This window comes from Gadus morhua, chromosome 15 (assembly GCF_902167405.1).
Source record: "Gadus morhua chromosome 15, gadMor3.0, whole genome shotgun sequence".
NCBI lineage: Eukaryota > Metazoa > Chordata > Actinopteri > Gadiformes > Gadidae > Gadus > Gadus morhua.
Genome location: NC_044062.1, coordinates 2,964,930 through 2,971,150, shown reverse-complemented (window position 1 = coordinate 2,971,150; position 6,221 = coordinate 2,964,930). Strand labels below are relative to the sequence as shown.

General features: G+C 43.8%; 1 long non-coding RNA gene across 1 annotated transcript; it reads right to left on the bottom strand.

Moving 5' to 3' along the window:
- Window positions 1-3,602: 3,602 nt before the first annotated feature.
- LOC115560185 (uncharacterized) lies at window positions 3,603-6,221 on the bottom strand. The gene is made up of 3 exons (XR_003979705.1): window positions 6,094-6,221; window positions 5,824-5,893; window positions 3,603-3,690 (listed from the first exon to the last, which is right to left on the bottom strand). It is a non-coding gene; the product is annotated as an uncharacterized LOC115560185 (long non-coding RNA).

Below are 6,221 nucleotides of genomic sequence, written 5' to 3'. Positions count from 1 at the left end.
TCTCATGATGCTCCAGGCTGCGTCTGCCGGTCCTCCCAGCCCCAGAGCGGCTGCATCAAGGCCCCGTCACACGGGTAGGGAGATCACCTGCCTCCTCAGAGCCCTCAGCACCACACGCGACGCCACAATAAGAGCTACTCCATCCACGTTTATCTATTGTATATATTTTAACAGTCTGCTGGTTTATTATCAGAATAGCACAGACCTTTTGTAACAGTTTAACCTCCGTTAAACTCATCTCTAGCTCTTAAAGTTGAAACTTTGTGAGCGGTGTGTTTCTAACAACCTGGCACTGAACATCACCAAGACCAAGGAACTCATCCTGGACTCCCGACGGAGCAGAGCCCCCCCTGCCCCCCCTGTACATCGACGGTGACGGTGTGGAGCGAGTCCACATCCTCTGCTGATCTCTCCTGGTCGGTCAACACCTCGGCGTTGGTCAACAAGGCCCAGCGGCGGCTACACTTCCTGAGGGCGCTCAGGAGGGAGCATCTAAACACACAGCCGCTGGTGACCTTCCACCGGTCCACCGTCGAGAGCCTGCTGACCCACGCTGTGTCAGTGTGGCCCTCAGGCTGCACGGAGGCCGACAGGAAGAGACTGCAGAGGCAGTCATTGGCCGCACTCTGCCTTCCTGAAGCACCATCTACGGCTCCCGCTGTCTCAGCAGGGCCAGAGGCATCCTGAAGGACCCCCCCACCCCGGCTACCCTCTCTTCAACCTGTGGCCCTCTGGCAGGCGCTTCAGGTCCATATATGACAGAACAAATAGACTCAGGAACAGCTTCTCTCCCAAAGCTGTCGCCATACTGAACTCAGATCTGCACTGATGTTTGTTGTCTGTTTGTGGTCTTTACTGTGTATTTAAGTTTGACTGTGTATTTAAATCTTTATTTAATTACATTTTTATTGATATTATATATTGCTTTTGTATATTATTATATATTATATATTATATAACGAGATGGAGCACCTGCTGAGTCATTTCCTGTATGGCTGGAGCCACAGGTTAAAGCGTATATGCGTCCTTTGAGACCCCCTTTGATATATAAGAGACGCCAAGGTACAGCTTGCTTAAATGTTGTCACCTATTGCATCACTTCCTTTAGGGATTTGGCCTCCTAATTGATCATAATTGAATGCCCTCTTTCATATATATGACACCACCACCACCACTGGGACGTGGCAACAATGATCCAAATCCATATGGGGAAGGGGGGGGGGGGTACTTGTGGACAGTAGGGGTGTACACTAGACATAATTAGGAAGCAAACTCAGGAGATGGAATGACCTCTCGCAAATATTTATTTAATAAATTGTTTCAAATAACCCTGCCTCGTTAAATCAACATCGTTCAACATTTTGAACGGGATGTGGGCGGGACGTCCTGCCCACATCCCGTTCAAAATCCACCCAGAAGCAGCCCAAGTTGTTGTTTTAGCAGCGAAATGCATTGTGTGTGTGTGTGTGTGCGTGTGTGTGTGTGTGTGCTTAACACGCTATTTTATGTTGAAATGCGACGTAATCCAGTGTTCACTAAAACGTACACTGTCAACGTATGCTTTTGGCGACTTTTACTATAGGTTGTATCTTGCATCAATGCACCACAACGAAAATGCTTCACGGGTGCAAGCTACGATTTCTGCAGGGCAGGCTGTTTATAAAGTTGTCTATCCAAAGGCGAAGATGGGGGAAGGTGTTGTGAAGCCTGTGAAAACAGATCCAACATTCAGTAAGTTTGTAAAAGATAATCATTAAACATGCACGCGCACACACACAAATCAGTTTAGATTGTTATGGCTACATTCATTAGTATGTTAATGCTATATCTTCCAGACTATGTACATGACCTCATGAGGCTGCTCATGGAGGTTTTTGAGGACCCAACATCATTTGACGAGGAAATGAAGACTATCCCCATCCCTCCAGACCTTTCAGCAGAAAATACACGCACTCCGAAGGCTGAGCTGGTTGCCCGTCACGTCTCCCGCTTCAATCTAGAGGTGGTCTGAAGCCTACGTAGTCACCAGATGGGAACTGCTTCCGTATCCGCTGCACCACACATGACGGGAGGACGACCCGACAACTATGTCCTAAATATCCCCAGCACCAGCTTACAAAGCTGCGATAGGCAAGATGCCTGAAACGCCTAAAGGTGCGGCCACACCAGACGCGTATCTCGCGTACTTCGCGTATGAAATCGCCATTTTCTCCATAGGGAACCATTGGTTTACGCGCGTATTACGCGTATTACGCGTATTTCGCGTATTAAGCAACATTTTACGCGCGTATAGCGCGTATGTGGCGCGTATTTTTACGCGCAATACGCGCTATACGCGCTATACGCGCGTATATCGCGTATATCGCGTACATTTCAAAAGAGTTCAAAAAATTGAACTTTTTACGCGAAGTACGCGAGATACGCGTCTGACGAGACACGCAACGCCCAATCAGCGTTGAGCTTGACCCGACGTCACTGGCAGAGAGTAGTGAGCTTGGACAGAAGCATACGGCCGACATCTTACTTTTTTCTGTGTGGAAATAGTAACATAGTTACGCCATTAAATGCTTTTATGGAAACATTTCTAGCGAGAAATGTGCATTTTACTTTCATAATGTTCACTCGGTGAATGTGAAGGATGTTTGGTTTGATAGTTATGACGAAGAGGGAACGCTCCGTTCACTTGCATGGACAGAGTCTCTGGTTACTAAGCAACCTCAACGTCTTGGCGGACTATTTCTCTGCTGGGAAACACACCAGACACACCATGTGAAGTTATTTAACCCGATTATTGTTATTTATATCCGAGATTATTTAATCTAACCCGATCTAAACTCTATCACCCAAACACGGCGGCGTTGGGGTTTCCTACCTCGGACTCCAGCGCAGCCACGGCCGACAACTTTCTTTATTCTGGGTGGAAATAGTAACATAGTTACGCCATTAAATGCGTTTATGGAAACATTTTTAGCGAGAAATGTGCATTTTACTTTCGTAATGTTCGCTCGGTGAATGTGAAGGATGTTTGGTTTGATAGTTATGAGGAAGAGGGAACGCTCCGTTCACTTGCATGGACATGGACTCATCTAGGCGAGTGACGTAGGCGCGTATAGCGCGTATTGCGCGTATGCGACCATTTTTGACACAAAATGGTCAAGCAACATTTTACGCGCGTATCTCGCGTAAAAAGTACGCGAGATACGCGTCTGGCGTGGCCGCACCATAAGGGAAAAAGAGCAGAACTTTCAGACCACCTGTTTTCAACAATAACCTCTTATAGGCTGGGCCTACACTGGGCCTTACTGTGCACCCCCCATCTCCCAACGAAACCAACTATTTTTGAATGGTCTGACCATGCCGAACATAAAAAAATAGTTGGCTTCGTTGGGAGGTGGGGGTGCACATTAAGACCCCGTTGCTCGCGGCCTAATAGTTTTATTCAGTTTTTCTTCTAATGGTAAATTGATTCACATAATATTAATAGTATAATATTGCTTTGGTTTTGTTTAGTAGGAGCTTAGACAAAATGACTTGCTCTTCATCTGTCGTGTGCCTCACAGGTCCATGATCATACTTGTAAATATTGTAAATATTTTGTAGACTGTATATGTTTAGACACACAGGCTCCAGGCCTGGATGTTGTGTCATACAGGTAATTGATTCTGGCACTTGGCTCATTCGTCGTAGTACCTAATAAATACAATAAGACAAAATAACTTCTGTGTAAAGTGACCTTGACCTCAGAGTACAACATGACTGCATAGGACAATACAGATTCAGGAAGCAACATCTGTTTTCCAGTCATACTTTTATTGAAAAAAAGTTTAAATCACTGATTAGTTCTACATAACAATGATTGTTATACAGTAAATAGATGGCTGAGACAACAGTGAACAGGTGAGATTTCTCGTAACTGGTATTGCTGAAGCAATTCGAGTAGGATTGTTATTTACAAAAAATGGTATCAATGACTTCACATAACAAACATGGTACAGTTGGCTGGTACTACAGCAAACGGGTGAGAACGGTGAGATTACTCGTTTTCCTTTACAAGTGTACTGGTATTACTGTTGCTACTATAAATGGAAGAGATGATCTAAACATGCAACATATTTTACTAGAAGTTAATAAGGTTTTGTGGTGATAGTGGTAGGCTCCTCGTCTTCTGAGGAGAAATATATATCTATATCTGTCATATGTCATAGATGATAGATCTATCATCTTCGGCGAGATATATAATATATATATATATATATATATATATATATATATATATATATATTAGGGCTGTAACGATACACAAACTCACGATTCGGTTTGTATCACGATTTTTGACCCACGGTTCGATACATCCCACGATTTTTTGAAATTTAAAAAGCATTTTATTTAAAACAACACTTATATACCAATTAACTTGATGTAACATTTAATAACAAATAATTTGGAACACTGAACAGATTTGAACAGAAAGAATACTATGAAAGTATAGCTAAATGAATAAAGAAAATAACGTGTGGGAGGATGCTTTTTTCAACTGATGGTTGGTTTAGTCAAATATCCTTATTAGCACTTCTTATTAGGCTATGTAGCTTAAATAATGACATAATCAGGCCGTATAGAATGCAACATGTTTAATAGCCTAACTTTCAATAGATGGAGAAAAACCTGAATGTCATGAACGTCGCAATAACGAGGCGTTACGAGTAGCATGTGTGTGCGCCAGAATGGCAATGTGCGTATGCGTGTGTGAGTGACGTCAGCGAGTGAGTGGACGAGCGAGGAGAGCGAGCGGTAGCGCGTGTGTCTAGTGAAGAAGCGAACGAGTCCGGTAGAATAAAGTACACATCCTGTCAATAATCGGTGGCCGCTTCATTCCGACCTATAAGCAGACAAACTGCCAGTCAAATCACACAAAACACTAGAGACAGGATCACACAGGCCCCCTCTGGATAAATGTCGTTCATATCGCATATGAGCACTTCGACGGCTGTGGAGAAATGCGATCCTCCGTAGCCACGGAGGATTGCAGTCGCATACTTACGGCATCGATAGGAGGGGGCGCTGTCAGCAGACTATTATTTAGACAAATTATTAGCAAATTTCAATCGGACAATTTGACCGCAGAGTTAGAAAGGGCGTATCGCGCTTCTGCCTTCTCACACCGCGAGACAGGATCGTGGCTTTGAGTATCGCGATTTTCGGTTTGATACGCGTATCGTTACAGCCCTAATATATATATATATATATATATATATATATATATATATATATATATCTCGCCGAAGATGATAGATATATGACATGACATCGTTCTCAACAAACTAGCTTACGCCTCGTTTCCACATACGTACATTCTCGTATGCGATCCAACCGTCTCCGACCGAAAGTCCATTCATTCCTATGTGATTCTCCGTAATGTCCGTTTTTCCTCCGAGACTCCTCCCCTCCGTAAAATTTCTGTCCGTTATGTCCGTAATATACGTTCAAAAAATGTAACTTGCCGTCGTTTTACGGAGATACCGTATGAAAGTTTTTATGTTTTTCACAAAACATGTAAGTACCTGGCAGGCCAAACTCCTCACCGATCTCTTTCCAAGCCTGGTTGGTTTTGTTTTTATCTCTGTATATGTCGATCCTCATGTTCCAAAGTACCGGTCTCCTAAAAACGGCCATTATCAAACGCTCCCCCATCTTTTGTCCGTAAATAAATTCATGTCCGTACGTAAAACACTAGCGACTCCTTCCGTAAATTTACGGAAGCACGGATACGAAAAACATACGTATGTGGAAACGAGGCGTTAGCCTAAAGCTCATCAGTTTTACCTTTGGGATTTCTCTACAGCAGACGTTCTCCACTTCGTTGGGCATAGTGGCACAATTCCCACAGGTGCACCTAGGTAGAGATGTTATAAGTTATAACGCTGTATTTTGACGGACAAAAGTAGTCAACGATATGCCATGTTGGGACATAAAAAGCTTGTTACGGACGCTTGAATAGTACGAGTAGTCTACTAGCCGCAAGCTAAGTCCGAAAAACTACGCTAAATACATGATAAATCGCCTGTGTGTATAATAGCATAAACAAAAGCTTACCACTGTGAAATGTCCTGGTCCATTCTACGACTAAAATCACGCTCGTCGTTAGCGTCTTCAGCTCCATTATCGCTTTCGGGGTCCGACTCAGGCTCAAATTGGTACGGCAGCACTGCAGCCATAGTAGA